We start from the raw sequence: 18,154 nt of genomic DNA on the forward strand, positions 1-18,154 counted from the left end.
GCTACCAGGAGACCCACACAGAGCTGCATGTGTCTTCACCACAGCTGGGTATTCTCTGTGTCTTTCCAGTGAATATGAAGTTGCCCATGTCTGCCCAAGAGATGCTGGTACGTACATGGTGAATGGGTGACAATCAGTATAGCCTATTCCTCATTATCTTTGCCTTTGAATTTCCTTCTTGCCTGCATCTGGACAGCCGTGTTTTTTCTCACCTTGTCATCTCTTCAGCAATCTCTTTCTTTCGTTCATGCTGGGTTTTTTTAACTTTCTGGTCTCCTCCACCTCCTTTGCCTGCATGGGATGAGTAGTTATGAATATTTTGCTTGATGCTGTTTTTAACTTCCTACCTTGCTGCTTCCAGAAGAGCTCCCTGCCACCCTCCAAAGTGCTGTGGCTACCAAGCATTGTCATTCTTTCCTCATTGTCATACCCAGAGTACCTTTGTGGTGTGAGAGCCTTGAAGTAGAGGAATTTGTCATTATTTACCTGTCTTCTGTGAGCCGATGTTTACACCGGTGTGCTGTATCAATACTACTCCTAGCCTGAGTCACAAAATAAGACATGCCATACTTGATACAGGAACACATGCTCTGCCATTAGCATTCATTATTGGTGGTCACAGTCAGACAGATAAAGATTGACATTGATAAGTGCCTGAGGAGAGGAGCGGTGCACCAGCCTGTGCTCTGCTTCCCGCTTTGATAACATAGAGATGAGAGCGGAGCAGCCACGCAAGCGAGCGGTGTTTCCCTCCGTGCGTTGGCTGGCAGGTGTTTGCCTGTCATCTTCCATTTTGCTCTTCAGAAAAGCAACACTGGAAAGGAATTCCCATTAACAAGTCACATTTATTTAATCAAATTGCATGTCGCTGGTAGCTACCAGCCGGATCACTGACACTGAGTCTCCGAACAAATGAAACCAGGTTAACTGATGCATTTTCTTTTTTGCTTCCTCTTCCTTATTTGATATGTATTTATTTATTTTATATATATATATACCTATTTTGGCAGTGCCTAAGCACCCCCCATATGAACCAGTGTTCCACTATGCTGTAAAGACAGTCAATAGGGCAGATCAGATGGACTTACAAGATACAATGATACCTGTTAGATCTTTCCTAAAGTGGACTGAGAGCTTTTCTGGGGCTGAGGCTGCTTTCTTCCATTCATTTATTGGGTACTTGCTGCAGTGAGGGTCTCAAGCTTACATTTTACAGGAGCTACTTGGTAACTGTGACAGCACCGCTTTGTTTCATAGGTCTCTTGATATACGAATTGCTGATCAAGACTTTTTTAATAGTTTGAAAGAGTTCTTTGTGCTGTGATATCTATTTATGTGACCTTTCTGCTTGCAGGCAAAAACCATCTATTAGCTGCTTTAAAAAAAAAATAATAACAATTACACAACTAAGATTTTTTAAAGAAATTCAATTTTCCAGCTGCACAATTGTCCTTTAAGGGTAGTCAGGAAACTGGTATCTAATCAGACTGCTTTGGAAATGCCAGCATTATATGGCTTATAGCCACCAAATGGGTTCTGTAGAAACTGTGCATATAGAATAGGCTGACTGTGACTTAGGAGGCCAGGAACCCAGCAAGCACATTTGTAATGGGATTGTTGCTGAGAGGTTGCTGTCATCTTTGAGAGGTGACTGTTGATGTAAGTAATTAGAAATTTTGTGTTGCTCGGGGATGCTAAATGAAAATGGGTTATTAAACAGGTTTTACTGGAAACTATTTAAGAATAAGTATCTCCAGAATAATCAGAAACATTAAAAAGAATAGATACGTCATTAAAAAAAAAAGAGAGATGGGATCAAAAGGGATCTGGAATTAGCATTCCTCATTATTTTAATGCCAGAACATGCTTCTGTACTATTAATAGAAGTTAAAGCTGCTGCAGGTTTTTCTGTCTGCATTTCTACAGCTTGAAGAATCATAATCATCCTAGGGCTGAATATCCCTTTCTTAACAATAGCACCTGTTTTACCTTCCTTGGTTTGTCTCTCAGAACAAAAAAGGTCCTGTAAGGTCAGCTTCAGCTCTGTCCAGGACCAGGATATTTTTCTTTAGTTTATTTGTCATAGACCAAGCAGACAAGCTCTGAAATCTTTTGAAAATTGAATAGTCAGGTATTTTTTCTTTTTAGAAGCATTTTACAGTACAACATTTTATTTCTTACCTCTTTTAATTGTATTTCCTTCCAAACATTCCCCCCCCCCCCCCCCCCATGTAACATGTCATTAAACTACAGAGCATTTCAGCCTGGACTTTCCCCAAGCGTTATGGGCCATTCACAGCCAGCCCTGGGAAGTCAGCTATTATTCCTCATAGCGGGGTTTAAAAATAATTGCCCAGCTTCATTAAAAAAAAGAAAAAAAATGAAGGCAGTTAGATAATGATTTAGTCTATAAGGTATATTTATCTACTACAGAGCTCGCTAGTGATAAAGACCTATTAGCATATGAGGCCAGAATTATGAGACTGATTAATTCTGCATGCAGGAGGGGCTGGCAGTGTGACCGGGGTGCCAGCCCAGGGATGCTCGAGTGGGAGCACCCATGGGTGCTGCACCCCGTCCCTGCTCTGGGCAGCTGGCACAGGTGAACGCTGCCCCGGGATGTGTTGAGCTGTGGGGGCTCAGGCCAGTGCCCACACTCACGTCTGAGATGTAATTCCTTGCAGAGCGGTTTTGGGAAGGGGCCTCCCCAGAGACACATGCTGCGCTCCTGAAAACCTTGTAAAAGGAGGATGAAAAGGTTGGGGAAACCAGCCCTCATTTGTGTGAATGCTGTTGGGGATTTTTTTTTTTTTTTAGTTTCCAAATTAACAGCTCTATTTCATTTGAAATAAGTGACTACATTTGGATCTGATATCAAGTCCACTGGAGATGATTGAAAGGCTGTTGTTGCTTATAGTGAGCTTTGGTAATGGTTATTTTAGAATACTTTTTTTTTTCCTCTTAGTTTATTAATTAATTATCTTGGTTTTCTTTTCAGTTGCTGAGATAGAAATTCGATGGGCTGAGTGGCACTAAATCATTCAGAAGATATCTGAAAACTGTGTTTTTACAAGGAGGTGGGGGATATTATCCTTTCCTAGGGCACTGAATTAATCCCAGAAAAATAACACAAATTAATGTAATAGGAGGATGTAACCAGGCAGCCACAGTTGAGAACAGGTTATTTTACTTACTTGCCCTGTGATTCTATGGTATAAATATGGGGTCGGGTAATAAAACCAGAACATGCTCCTACTTAAATGAATGGAGCCATTCATTTCGAGGACAGCTTCAGGTTTTTTTAGTCTAGCAATGTAACTAACTGAATTCCCTGCAGGCAGATGAGCCAGTGAAGGAACGATGTTCAGAATAAGGATTCCAGGTTATATGCTTTAGAGTGTTAGAGTTTTCTTGCTTTATATGTGCTGTTTGTGATGGTGGGGTTTTTGTTGTGTTTTTTTTCTTTGTTTGGGATTTATTTGGTTGTGGTGGTGTTTTGTTTGTGTGGTTTTCATGTGTGTGTTGTGTGTGTTTGGTTGTTTTTTGCTTTAATTGTTGAGGCTAATTACTCTGGTGAGGATGTGGAGGTGATGGAATGGGGAAAGCTGGGTTTGGTAGAGAGGATCTTGTGAGCACTTTCTCCAGGCTGCAGGAGCAATTGAACCACTAGACCTATGCAATTCTGAAATTTAGCTACATTCAGTAAAACATGAGCTGCCTTTTTCTAGGTGTTTGGAACAACTCAATGAGAAAACCGCTGCTCTGAGAGAGACCAAAGTTCTTAGGATCTAAACAATGAAACAATATTAACATGCTTGAATATAGTAATCTTTTAAGATAATAATGATCTCATTTCTCTGCTAGAGGCAGGTCATAAAGATAAGCACTTCTGGAGCACTTCACTCCCTCCAAATGCTGCTCTGTTAACAATAGCGTCTGCAATGCTGAAAGAAGCTACAGAGGGCCCTTAACTTCTGTTTATTTCTGCAGAAGGTTGATCTTGATTGTGGGGTCTTCATACGAGCTTTTTCTGCACTCAGGGTAATGGTCTCTTTCTCAACAGGTTTTCAAAGGAGGGCAGAAGAAACATATACTATGGTCACAGCAGAGTGTTGCAGGAAAATAAAGCTATTTCAGATGAGCACAGCTTGTGGGTGTGACTCTTCTGCCAGAAAGTAGCAATGCAGAAACACGGCATTATCCTTTGCAAGCCCCAAATGCAAGGAGTGCATCACCATCCGTACCCTGCAGGACCTTACTTGAATTTGCACTTGTTTGTGATTGTGGGGAGTGGTGGGGAAGTGCATACTGCTTTGCATTTTTGTCTCTGAGTCACTTGGTTTGTTCCCTTCCACAGTAGAGGGCAGAGGGAGTCAGCAGGGTATTTTTGGATCCTTCAGAATGGGAACCAGGGAGAAGGCATCACTGTTCTTTTCCTGGAGTAAAGGAAAAGATCATCTTGTGCAGGAGAAGCAAAGAACAGGATCTAGCAGATGGGCTCTCTCTTTCTGTCAGATATCACTGCTGCTTCGCAAGACAAGGAAGACACTTGGATGCTCATCAGTTCTTTTTTTCTTCCCCCCTCCACACCATAAAGTCTGAATGCTTCCAGCTCGAGTTATCTTAAGTACTCACTTTGTCCTCAGTGAAGAGGTAGAAGGAGATCCTTCACAAATCAAGGGGATTGCGTAGGACATCAGCCCTACCTAATGTGTCACAAATCTGCTTCAAGGAATTCGCGGAGGCTTTCTTCTCGACCGGTCCTGCTGTCATCTGCTATTCCTTCTGCCTGTCCAGCCCTCTGGAGAGCTGTCTCTCCATGCTCATGCACCGCAGGATCTGAGATGGACTTGACATCTTTAACATTTCCCAGGAAATACAACTCAGACTTTAGCAACTGCCTGTCTTTTTATATGAAGTTGAAAAGACTGGGCTTTCTTTCCCCCTTTTGGGCATATTTTGTTGTGTATACAATCCCTTCTTACTGTTGTCTCAAGATAGCAAATATTTGGAGAACCAGGAGTACAAAAATGAATGAGAATATGGGGAAGGAGATGTTTTCATTTCTGATTGTATTTCTGAGAGAGTTTAAACTTGCTCTTTTTGTACCTATAGCCACAATAGAAGAGCAGTGATACTGGCCCAAAAGTATGTGACAGAGGTGACACTCCTGGAAGAACAGGAATGGGAGAGTGATTGCAAGGACAGGGAGCTCAGCTTCCAGCTCCGGGCTCACTCACTTGTGTCTAGGTCTTTCCTGATAAATGTTAAGTGTGTTTTTGAAGGCTGCCAACACTTGTGTTCTCCAGCATTCCCAACAGCCTGTCCCTGGGTTCCCCTAGCCCTACTTCCATCAAACTTCTTTTTTTTCTGTGATATCTGAGGTTTTTCCTGCCGTATAAACCTGTTACTCTTTGTTTTATCTGCTGCACATGTGGTGAAAAGATGTGTCGTTTCCTCTTGGAAAGGTAGAAGTTATCTATATTTATTCATATCTCAGTTTCTTCTCATTAACCTCCCTGTTCCTGGTTTTCATGCTGTCTATTCAACTCCTCAGCCTTTTTTATGTCCCTCCTTTTGTTTTCCTTTGTCTCTCGAAAAAAGAAAGTCCTATTTTCACCAGAGTGAAAAAACAACCGGAGGAAAAAAAAAAAAACCCACAAACACGAATGCAAGATGAGTTTTGCAAACCCTCATGCAGCATCTCAGCCCTTTGTCTGTCTCCTCTGTTTAGACAGCGAGCTCTTCAGAGGAGGGGTTCTTTTCCTGTGTTTGTACAAGTGCTGAGCAGACTGGGGCCCTGATATAGCTGGGTTCCTTAGGGGCTATCGTAATGCACAGTAATAATGAACCATATGTCAGTTTAGCCAGGAAAATACTAAAGCAGCAGGCCAGTAGGCAGATTTTCCCTTAATGGACCAGGTATTGCTTAGACAATGCAACCCATTTCCCCTTCTATCCCACTAATAATACACTTCAGTTCTAGAGGAAGTAGTCCTAGGGATGATGACGTATTTTAAACTTTGTGGGCCTCATTGTTAACCTAATTATACTGCAGACATTTAGAAGTATGTTTCTGGAGTGTTGTGCAAAGCAGGCATCCACGAGTTATCTGTGCTCTGTCTCTCATGGGGCAACAGTTGTGTGATGAAGTATGTTGGCTTGGGCTCAGCGTACTGTTAAAGTACTGGCTTTATGGTTTTGGGTTTATTTATTTATTTTATTTTAATTCCTTTTGGTCTGGCATGCTGGCAGAACAAGTCTGTGTCAGCCTGCAAAGCATTGCATGGATGTACCCCTGATAGCTAGACACGTTTATCTGCCCATTTCACTTAGGGACCAGCCTTGAAGTTATCAGCCTGTTTGGTAGAGGGATCTGGTAGGTGTCAACAGCACTGGTTAATTTTGCAGCTAGATGGAAACTTTTTTTTTCATTTAGGGTCCTGAGAGATGTTATCAACTTGTTTACTTTTGTCTTGTTATCATGAAAATATTTTGAGCAAAGGTTGTGGTGTTGTAGAAATGTTGGCACTAAGATGAAGCATTTTGACTGTTTTTGAGAAGAAATAATTTGGAATTTTCATTTCCTAAGTGTTTTTCAAATTGTTCTGAATTAAAGCAAAAGGGATAAAAGGCTGGGGGTGTGTGTGGAATTAGAAAGGTTAGCAAGATGCCCCAGCTTTCAGCCAGAGGCTTTGTAGGACCCTTGGAGGACCTTGCTAGCTCTGGGTGAGCCTGGCAAGGTGATGGTCAATGCAGAAGTGGTCCCTATGGCTGCCCAGTCCTGGTCTGGCTCTGCTAGGATATGGGTGTAAATCTGCTGGAGCTGTCTAGGGCACGTCTCTGTTATAGAGAGCTCAGTTCAGCAAGAGTCTCAGGGAACAGGGGAGGGAAATGGAGGATTTGCTGCTTGGTGAATCCTCCCACTTCCCTCCTCCCAGTGGAGACATTTGTGATGATCGTGGAGAGCGCTACCACTTCAGCCTGCAATAACAACCATGGAGCAGCTCTCACTTGTAACTGCTTCACTGCCCAAGGGAGAGAGAGGACAGTTTTCCTTTTATCATTGTCTTTGGTGCTGGATTTGTTTCTTCCTTCTTCTGCCAATTAAATATTCCTACATATCATCATCTCAGCTCCTCTCACCAAGTAACACATGGAGTTATTTTTAGGCGGTAGAAGGGCCGTGCAGGTCACTGTGGTTCCAGAGATATTGGGCTTGATATTTATAAGTACATTCGAGCTGAGTATGATCTGCACGGTCCTGTAAAGTGCAGATCTGTTTGAATCAAGAGAAGTATTTCAGTGGATTTATTGTTGCCTTTGATATGCTTTTTATGTGTTCTTGTCAGAAGCTGAATTAGAAAAAAAAAATGTGCTGCAGTTCAGTGTTAGCCTGTAAAAACATAAAAATCTGGCAGAGAAAGACCTGTCATCATAACTTTCATCATGTTACAAATCCTTACTTTGCCACATCTGCTCATTACATGAGACAGGCAAGAATTTAGAGCAGCTGAGCTTTGAGAAATTCTGTTGCAGAAGGTAACAAGTGATTAAAAGGTCAGGAGACAGCTTCAAAAATTTTCCTATGGACTTTTCAGTTCATGAATTTCATAAGCGGGATGCAGTAGACTGCATTGCTGCATATGTTTAGACACAGATTAGGCTGGGGAGTGAATTACAGTGAGGTGTAAAGTGAAATGTAAGCTGTGCAGTAAATCTACTTTTTAAAATGGTTGGTGTTTTTGTACAATAAAAGAAAAAAAAATATATACCAAGGCCATTTTGGGAGCACAGTGGGCGAGATCAAGCGTGGAGTGGTAAAGTTAATGGTGCTATGGTGATTCATCTTAGCTGATGATCTTGCTGGTGGGCTCTAACTCTGCAACATGGTCAATAAAGGTGATTGTAGTTATTATGTTTAAGAGTAGCTATGGATTTTCAGTCGGAATGATCTTTGCTTTTGTTTTTACCGTTATTCTCTTTCCATCTGAAATACAATCTCGTTGTGAAAGCACCGTTGTCTGGCTGCGTCCCCTCTGCCTTGTGAGCGGCAGCTCCTGGGGGGCGGTGGGTCCATCCCCTGCACTGCTGAGCTCCCTGGGGATGCTGTTCCAGGGGCTGGGGGGCCAGCCAAGGGCTGCGTCCCCTCTAATGCTCCCCTCGAGCAGCCTTATACATTCTCCACAACAATTTGAGGATTAAGAGAATGATAACTTCAGTAATAAGTAATTTTAGTTTGATGTCTAATTTTTATGAATTTTTGGGAAGAGAAGAAGAAAAAAATTAAGGTTCTAATGTAATCTAAGGATTCCAGAAGCTGTTTGTGGTTTTTTTTTTTTTTTTAAAGTCTCAAACCTTGTGCGATTGGATAGTTACTGTAAGAAAGAATAGAAAATGAAGTGCTAGTTGTGTTTTCATCTGGTCAGATGATTTCAGAGGTTTTGTACCTTGTGCACAGAGGAAAAAGGCTTTCTCCAAGGCAGTTTACTGGCTGGATTTCAAGGTCTTTGACCTTTCTTAGTCACCTGCACAAGTAACTTTACAGCTCGGTGGTGTCAAAGCTGCATATAGCCCTCATGTAGCTCTTGGGTTTTAGATGGTGGTATGCATAGTTCTATGTTGCAGTTGCAATATTCTCTTAATAGATAACATTTTAAAATGTACAAAGAGATACATTTGGTATAAATATAGCTCACAGCATGAGGCACTGAATAAAACATTTCTCTTCACTCATCAGAGAGGATCATGCATAACTTACTCTTGGATCTGCTTTATCACTCAGGCTTTAGAGAGTCACCCCTAATTTGTGAAAACATATGGCTTATTCCACCCTTCCACACTGAGAATTCATTTGAGCCATGCTTGCCTCCAGTCTTGTGTTCACCATCTGGATCAACCTTCTGCACGTTGAGGTAATTGGGAGCTACGGTAAGGGGGGCAGGGAAGTGTGTTGCTCCTCCTCTGCTAAAATCTGAGGACATCTCTTCTATAATAACCCTTGGCTTTGTTACAGCCTGATGGGCTGAATCTCAGAAACAAAAAAATCATGGACCAGGCAAATAGCCAGTTTACTGAAAACACATTTTAGCCAACAATTATGAACTAGAGAATCATTTAACTTTTTTAGACTACGTCTTGATTAACTACCTAGCAACGGTGAATTAAAGATAACTTGCTGTGGATACAGCAAGAAAATATCTGATATGTCACAGACCTGTTGTCTGTTTGGAGCCATAGATCATAACTTCCATCCACCCGAAGATTTGACCTCCCATTGTTCATGCTCAAATTTGATGGAATAGGCAAATCTTCAACTATGTACACTGCAGTTCCTCAGGAGTCTTCCACAAGCCGTGTGCTACTCAAGCAGGAATGAAATGCACATGTATTTTCACCAGTTTCTCAATCTCAGTTGCTCAACAAGAGACAATTGATTATCTACATGGAGCATCATCTGGGTTCCTGTTATTTACAGGGGTTCTCAGGCAAGTCAATGTGTGTAAAGCATGGAGTCTGCAGTTAAAGCTGGTTTCCCTGACCAGCTTCTCCTGTGTGTATGTTTTAGCATCTTGAATTGCCAGGAAGTCATCCTGTCTGCTACTCAGAGTGTTCATCCAAACTCTCTGCACATGGATTAAACTGGAATTTGCCTATTGCCTGTGAATCCAGCCAGAATATGTATTTAAGTAGGTGATAGGACATACAGGACTTACCTGTGGTCAAGGTTTGCTTGCAATTCCTTCCGGAAGGGTGCATTCCCATTTTACCTGTTGGAAAGGGTTCCCTGTGGCCATGTGCATGTCAAATGATTTGTCAAGATCTACCAAACAAAGAAAAGTGGCCACCTAACCCCACATGAGTACCTCTGGAGCGGTCCCTCTAGTTCCCTCTTTGCCTAAGAGCTCTGCTGTTTGCCACAGCTGAAGGAGACCATGCTTCAGTGAAGGCAAACCCATCCCTTCTGTCCTGGAGGCTGCTGCTATTTGCTTTCTTTAAAGACATTCTTGTGCATTATCTGAGCATGCCTTTCATTGCTGCTAGCTTGTGCTTGAGTCAGGCTTCCCTCTTTTGGGTCCAGCTTTCAGGTCCTCCTGGCTTTGGGGACATTGAACATACATGAAGTAATCTATTACTTGTTTCAAAGTTGAGAAGGATATAAAAATATTCTCCACTGGCAATGCCTCTGAATAGCTTTCACAATTTCCTCCCCCCACCACCCTGATGTACAGTCCCTCTCCTGTGTGTTTCTGCAGTAATACTGTGCAGGGTTCTGCGGTGGCTGCAGTCATAGTGTGCAAAATGATTAAAACAGATTCAAATGTAAACCAGCACCATAATCAAACAGAATCTAATAGCTGGTTTTCATGAAACAATGTTAAAATGGAAGATAAATAATTTATGATTATGTCCCTCATCGGCTTTGGATGGCCATAAAATGACGCTAACGAGCTACCGCCCAAACCTCAAGAATTTGTGTAGCCAGACTACCAGAGTCTGGTTCTCTTCTCCAGGCCCTGAACACATCTCCAATTGCGACATGCTCCACATGCTTTTCTTAGGCAATCTTATCTTCTAGCCTGTATTTCTTATGCACGTAGTTTCAAATTTTAAAATAGCTGCATCTGAAGATTTATAGGCTCACTGAAAATGTGCAGTACTTTACAAATGTAAGTTTTTACTAATGAACCCTCACAAGTCCTCTGTATGTCTGGTTAGTCACACCCTTGGTTTACAGAGAGGTACATCAGGGGACAACAAAGAACAAGATCTCATGCAAGGTACAGAGGAAAACTCTGGCATGGCTACAACCCAGGTTAGCAAACTAGCAGTAGTGCAGAAAGGTTTTGGGAGCAGCATTTTCAGTTCTTGTGGAATACCTCTGAATACCTCTGAGACAGGCAGGTCATAGCAATTTAAAGTTCTTGATGGTGTTTGGTTTTTTTTTTTTTAAGTTTAATTGAGCTATAAATAAGCATCTGTAACTCCAACATAAAAATGAGACTGAATACTTTCGATGAGTATAATGAATATTATCTCTGAAATGGGAAGTATGTTCATAGATGTAAATTTGATGGGCTGAATAGCCTGAGAATACTTCAGGAATGTTTGAGGAGCTTCTTTCTGTTTGGATTACCATTTTTTTTTCCATATGGATGGGTGTAAGTGGAGATTGATGGGATGAGTTGTTATTGTAATGTACCCATTAAGATGGTTCCTTTGTTTCAATATGCAGATTGCATTTTCAAGAAGATGTGCAACTCGTTTAAACAAAATGAGATGTATAGAAGCTTTATGTCCTTCTCTGTCTTCAGCTGCTGCTCAGACCCACATAATTTTTGGGAAAAGGTTAGTAGTTTGTTAGGGATTATAGCATATTGGTGCAGAACAAAATTTCAGTCTTGAGCCATGTTTTAAACGGAAACAGTAGCATCTGATAAAAATATTTTAGTGAGAAGGGTGAGGAGATCATGATTTGATCAGCATACACTCATTTGTTTTAGAGTAATCCTTGAGCTGAAATGTGCTATTGGTGTATAAAGAATTCAATTCATTTTATACTGTGCAAAATCAAATGTTTATTAACCTTGATTTTAAACCTTTTGTTTGGGTTTACCTGTCAATCAGTGCACGACACTGTGCTGGGGCACACGTGGAAAGCCCACACCTGCAGATGCAGTTTGAGGGTTGCTTCAGAGATGCTCAGCAAGGTCTGACTGCTGTGCTCCTCTTTCATACCCTGGTGAACTTCCCCTGGCTGCTGTAGGAAAGGATATTCACTTGCTTAAACACCTTTGGTGAAGGAAGGCTCTATGAATTGACTAAGTTAATCAGATTCAGTTTTACTCTTACGGGTGGTGTCTTGTACAAGATAATATTCTGGACATTCAGTTAAAATGAGGGAAGCTACATGTTTTTTTTCTTTCACTGGATATCTTAATTGCTTCAATTCGCATGCTATTTGTATTTTTACAGTTTGTGATCCATTCACTTTTCCACTCCAGCTCATTTGCAAACTGACACAGGGTGTTGCGTTTTAAGTTTGGGAACCATTTGACTTTGATACAAAGAGTAGATCAATTGTAATTCCTGAGATGAGAGCATGGTTACTAATTCTATTGGATAACTCAGAACAATTTCTTGCTGGTAAAAGGACTGTATCTTTTCTGCAACAGTGAATTCTATGCATTTTAATGGCTACATCTGTAAATTTTTAGTTACATTTATTGAAATTATACCTTTTCTAAATTTGTTTGAAGAGACTGATTGTCTGTGTTGGAGTGCACCAAGCAGTGCGAGATTTCTTGGCAGCAAGATGTTATTCATGCTATATATATATATAAGCTCCACATAGTCTCAAAGAGTTTTCAGGTAGCTGGGAAAGACAAGATGGGTATTTGTCTTGTGAAAGAAGCTTCTTATGTGATTTCAGCTGAGAGCTGGGTTTTGGAGCCGACTTAGCTTTTAAAGGCTAGGCACATTTTAAAAAAATCTAATTACTATTTAGAATAAATGGTAGCATTAATTGTGGTTAATTCTCTATAAAAAGGATGAACTGTCACTTAATTGCATTTAAATTTGTAATACAAAAATGCATCTTGATTAGAGAAAGAAATAGATCAGGTGAATTCTTTTCTTCAGTAATGGGTGAAATTTATACAGAAAAATTGCATTATCCTGTGGAGCTGTCATTGCCTTCTTCCTGTGTTTGGTTCTCAGTCTTCAAATAGATATTCAAATACCCAACTGTCATTTAAGGTTTGGATATTTTCCCTTCTCAGACACTGATTCTCTGCAGCCAAAGTTGAAAGCTTTCCAGCTTTATGCTGTCTCTGTTCCGTGGGGGTGCAGGTAGGAAGCAACTCTATAAATTGGCATGTGTATTTCTTCATGCTGTAATTCGCAACCAAGTGGAAATGAAACTATTTTGGTTTTGTTTTCATTGTTCTTATTGACTGATTCAAAGCCTTGCTTAAGAATTCCAAGCGTTAGTCCAGGAGGGAGCAAGGAAGAAAGGACATGTGTCCCAAAACACTGCTGGGGAATGAAAGGTGTTGAACAGAATTATTTTCTGAAAGATTGAAACCTGGTGTGTTGTGTGAAGTCTAATTTTAGACCACATTATGCTGCAATATGGTATCAGATTCAAAGAGCAGCAGGTGTCAGAGAATCTGCTAGCTGACACTCCATGTTACAGGCAGAAAAGCTTTATTAAATTCATTTTCTAAGCTGCAAATGGGACTCTGACATGGTGTGAAATTCAGCTAAACTGAACTTCTTCAGCTCCTGCTCTAGCATGTCATGGATTTTCTGTAATTGCCCACTGTGATCTGGCTAGCCCAAGTTTGGAAATGCTGGCTATTAGCCTAAGCAGGAGGATTCTTTGCTTTCAAGTACTGTGTGCTTCCCACCCGCAACCTAATGAATCCTCAAGGGGGTCTGAAATGAGACAAAACCCAATCCTGAACTGAGTGAGAACAGAAAAATATATTTCATGCCTTTCCCACAGGAGATGTGTCTAATTCACTGAGAAATATCTTGTGATGGGGCTGGACTTATCTGGATGAAACAGCTATTTTTATTTTGAATATTTTAAATATGGCTATACCCTAAATTTCTGTGTATGAGATGTTTTCCTGCAAGCTTAAAAGCTTTTTCAGGGCAGAGAGAGAAAATCTGCTGACATGACTTACCATGGTGAGGTTTATTAATGCATACTTTCTATATCAGTCCTCCAAATGAGAAAGCAGTCCTGATGTGGGGCAGGGCTCTGCTGCCACCCCTCTACCATGGGCTCCCAAATGGGAGACTGAGCTGGTGTCTTGTGTTCCTTGGCAGCTGGAGCTCCGTCTCACACGTCGATGGCACTTGCCTTCCAATTCTCTACTTCTACTTGAGCAGGCTGCAAAGCATCAGCTTAGTGGTACGTGGGCTTACAAAGTCTTCCAGCGATGGACAGAAAAGGAGAAAATGCTTGCAATGCTGCTAATTTTGACTGTGTAGTGCCCTGGTTTTAGCTGTGGTGGTTGTGTAAGGGAAATTCAGTAGCCTTAGCAATAGGGACAGTGTTATGAGGAGAGTTGCCCTTCATTTTAGAATGCTCTGACTGGGTTTAAACACCTCTGAACATGTTGGAAAGCAGCAGGGAAGATCAAAAAGGAATTGTCAAGGCTCTGAGAAGCCTGTGGAATTAATTAAGAGAGCTCCCCTTGGACAAAACAGTGTCAGGTAAAGACAGTGTTTTATATACAGCAGATATGATCAGCTGAGCCTTGCTGGCAGTCACAGGGAGTAGCAGAACACAAATAAAAAGGAAATGTTCAGGCTGTGAGTTAAAGTGCTTTCTTTCTTTCTTTCTTTCTGTTTTTTTTTTGGAGATGATTCCATATCTGATCTCATCAAGAGTAAAGATATAAAACACACTGGAACACTTTCTAGGGGTGCTTACAATTGATGGGCTTCCTGTTGACGTTGGGCTGCTTGTTGGGAATCTGAACTGCCTTTAGCCAGTCAGGCAGCTTTGCTAAGAAAGGTCCTTAGCAAAGGACAAACATAAAAATCTTCAGGGAAAAGCTGGAAGTTTTGGGGTTGACATACAGACCCCTTCACAGTTTGGCTGCCTGATTGGTCCTGTAAGTTGTGAAAGATGGCATTTTTGGGCAATGCGAGGTACTGCTTCTTGTTGTCTTGTTCAAATTCTCACCCAACTGCCTGTCAATGCAAGTTGTTGCACTTTCACTAACTTTGGTTACCAAAACAACAAAACCACCATAATTTTGGTTGTGTTTTCAACTACAGTAGTTGTATTTGATATAGGAATGGTTGTGAGAATACATTGAAGTGCAGCTGAGCAAGATCTGCTCCAGGGCAAGCAGAGGCACTGGGACACCTAAAAGGTGGCTTTGGCTTTGTAAGCAGTGCAGGGATGGGAGTTGAGCTGTGTGGAGTCAGGATGGTTGGGAGTTTGTTTCAAGTGTGAAAGTTTGTGGACAAACACAAGTAAGTTTGTAATAGTCAGTGCAAACCATTCATTCAGCAAGACTTTGAAGGTAGATTCAGTGTAACTGTGTTCTGCATGAATCCATATTGAATTCCTGCCTTTAAATGAACCTGAAATTCTAAACAAATCCTCAGCTGAGGCTCTAAATATGAAGTCAAGAACAATGTTGTTTGGTTCTGGGTGAACCCTTCAAATTACTTTCAGGTATCTCCACTGGACTTCTGCACAAAATACAATGGGGTACTTATGAGTAGTAGCCAAAAATGCCAAGCACCCCCACTGTGAGGGGGCCATGGTGCCACTTGATGTGTGTTGCTAGAAAGGGTCTCTGCAGGACTAATAGCAATAGTGGTATTTTATCCTAACAGGTAAAAGTGCTTGTATTTGAGATAAGAGTTTTTACCCTGTTGATAAGTTTTTACAAGCAAACGAGACTTCAGACTGAGCACTTAATCAGCATTTTGAAGAAGGCAAGGGAGTTCTAATTCAATTTCTGGCACTGCTGTTTTAGTGCAGAAACCATCAATACCATCGTAATGTGTTTTCAGACCATATTATGTGGAGGAAATCTGTGACTTCATCTCAAAGGTGACCTGCAAAGGAAACTTTAAAATTGGCTTCTACTACTCCTTTTTGTTTTGTTTTTCCCTCTGGGTTTTAAAAATGTTGTACAAAGGTCTGGGAAGCTTTGAATATTCCCAGATTTCTGCTTGTGGATATTTTTTTTGTTATGATATTTAAAAATAACAGGAATGCAAAGTCTGCTTTTGCGGCTCTTCCCCTCCCCCTTCTTTCCCTGTATAACTCCTTGGGGATTTCAAGGACAGGAAAGTGAAATATGGCTTGGAGAGTCAGAGGCATTTAGATTTTAGGAAAAGAGCTTTCTTCTAAGTGCTTGGTCTAAACAGGTATCAGTGCAGCAGGCGAATATTTGACATGAACCAGCCTGACTTGATGTTTCTTCTCTCTGTCTGTAGTGCACCACTCACCTTATTTTGCAGTCGTAATTACCTTAGTTTTCACAGGGTTTTTTGAGCATAGACAAAGTATCAGCTTTTTAATATTAAAATATTTCCTTTTTTTTGTATCTTAAGTCATTTCATATGTCACACATAAGAGGAAAAACTAATATGTGTGTACATATATATTTTTAATAATTAAGAGAAGACTCCAGAAGCTCTAGGTTAGGAGCAAAAGTGAAAAGAGCAGAAACTCCACAACCTTCAGTACAAATACAGAGTATGTGGCCTCACAAGCTACAGACCCAGTGCTATGCAGGGTTCAGCAGCTGGGCAGATGTGCTGAAGAGGAAACCATTCCTCTGTGGCTGACCTAGCTAAGGGAAGTTGGATGTTGATGTGCAGCAGGAATTTTACATTTGAAATTGGATCTGAGTGACGTTTTAGCGTGCAAACATACACAGAGGAGAGTGAAAACCTTCTGTTAGGACAGCGGTACCTAAAGTCTCATACCAAGGAGGTGATGGGGTGAGACAACAGGTTAGATAACCATCGCTCCGACTCGCTGCTCGGTTTTGGATCAGCCGAATGGTGCATGTGCAGGAGGCTCTTGTTGGTCCCAATCTATTGTTGTATTTGAAGAGCCTCCTGAGAAGATGTTAGCTGGGAGGTGTGTGCTAACAAAATGGCTCTTCTGGCTCACAGCCTGCTTTCTGCTTATGCCTTGGGGGGCTTATGGGGAGAATGATGTCTGGGAGCAGACTGACACGCAAAGCCCATGGGTCATACCTTGCGTTCCCTCTGTGTTATTTTGTCTGCTTGGCTGGAATGCTAACATAATGAATTTTAATTGAAAAAGAAAAATCTTTTGGTGGAAGCATATTCTCAGATGGGGGAAGTATAAATTACAGAATAATTTATGGACTATTTGCAGCTCTTGAGAATTCAGCTGGTCTAAATAATGTATGTTTATACATACAAATTGTGTGTGTGTTCCTGCATACTTTAAATGTTTGATTGTTTCGCATTAAGAAACAACTGAACAAGTGCTGACTGTGGAGTACTGGAACACCGGCCATTTTGCTTTTAATTTTTTGCTGCTATGGTGAATCCCGCACAGATTTTTATCAGCGTGTTTTTCATACCTGTATTTTATTGCTGGCCTAAAACTATATAGGCACGGCAGACAGACAGCATCTATTTAGAGCCTAGAGATACTAATGAAGAGTGTCAGTAGAGACAGGACAGCCATCATCCCACAGTTAATTAGGGATAAGAAGCGGTGGAGGATCCAGTGCCGCCGCCTCCTCTGCCTGGCTATCTGTTGGCCTTACTCCATTGCACAGATAGCGCTGCTTGGTACCTCACAGAATTAAATTGCATGATGGATTTTCAGTGCCTGGCGCTCAGGCTGTGCTGATGAAGGTGCACTGAGCCAGAGCACAGAGGGACCGGTGCTGCCTGGCACCGGGGGGACGCTTCTCTGCCTTGTGCAGCCCTTGGCCTCCTAAACCTGCTTTTTTGTAAGTAAAGGAACAGTTTCTTTCAGCTGGAAGAACAGAAAATAAAACATTGTGTTCTGCAGTGTATGTGCAAATATGTGCAAGTGTCATAAATATTACACGCTTCTTTAAATGCAGGGTGGGGTAGAGTTAAACAGATAGCAACAAATATATGGAGATGTACCTGAGCCAGGATGACCTTTAGCCAGTGCTGTGCCCTTGTGGCCAGGAAGGCTGGTGGTATCTGGGGTTGACTAGAAGGGGGGTGGTCAGTAGGTCAGAGAGGTTCTCCTGCCCCTCTGCTCTGCCCTGGTGAGACCATACCTGGGATATCGTGTCCAGTTGTGGCCCCTCAGTTCCAGCAGGACAGGGAACTGCTGGAGAGAGTCCAGTGCAGCCACCAAGATGCTGAAGGGAGTGGAGCATCTCCCGTGTGAGGAAAGGCTGAGGGAGCTGGGGCTCTGGAGCTGGACAAGAGGAGACTGAGGGGTGACCTCATTAATGTTTACAGATATATAAAGGGTGAGTGTCAGGAGGATGGAGCCAGGCTCTTCTCAGTGACAATCAACAGTAGGACAAGGGGTAATGGGTTCAAGCTGGAACACAAGAGGTTCCACTTAAATTTGAGAAGAAAATTTTTCATGGTGAGGGTGGCAGAGCCTGGCCCAGGCTGCCCAGGGAGGTTGTGGAGT

The sequence above is a fragment of the Columba livia genome, chromosome 11 (genome assembly GCF_036013475.1).
Source record: "Columba livia isolate bColLiv1 breed racing homer chromosome 11, bColLiv1.pat.W.v2, whole genome shotgun sequence".
Lineage (NCBI taxonomy): Eukaryota > Metazoa > Chordata > Aves > Columbiformes > Columbidae > Columba > Columba livia.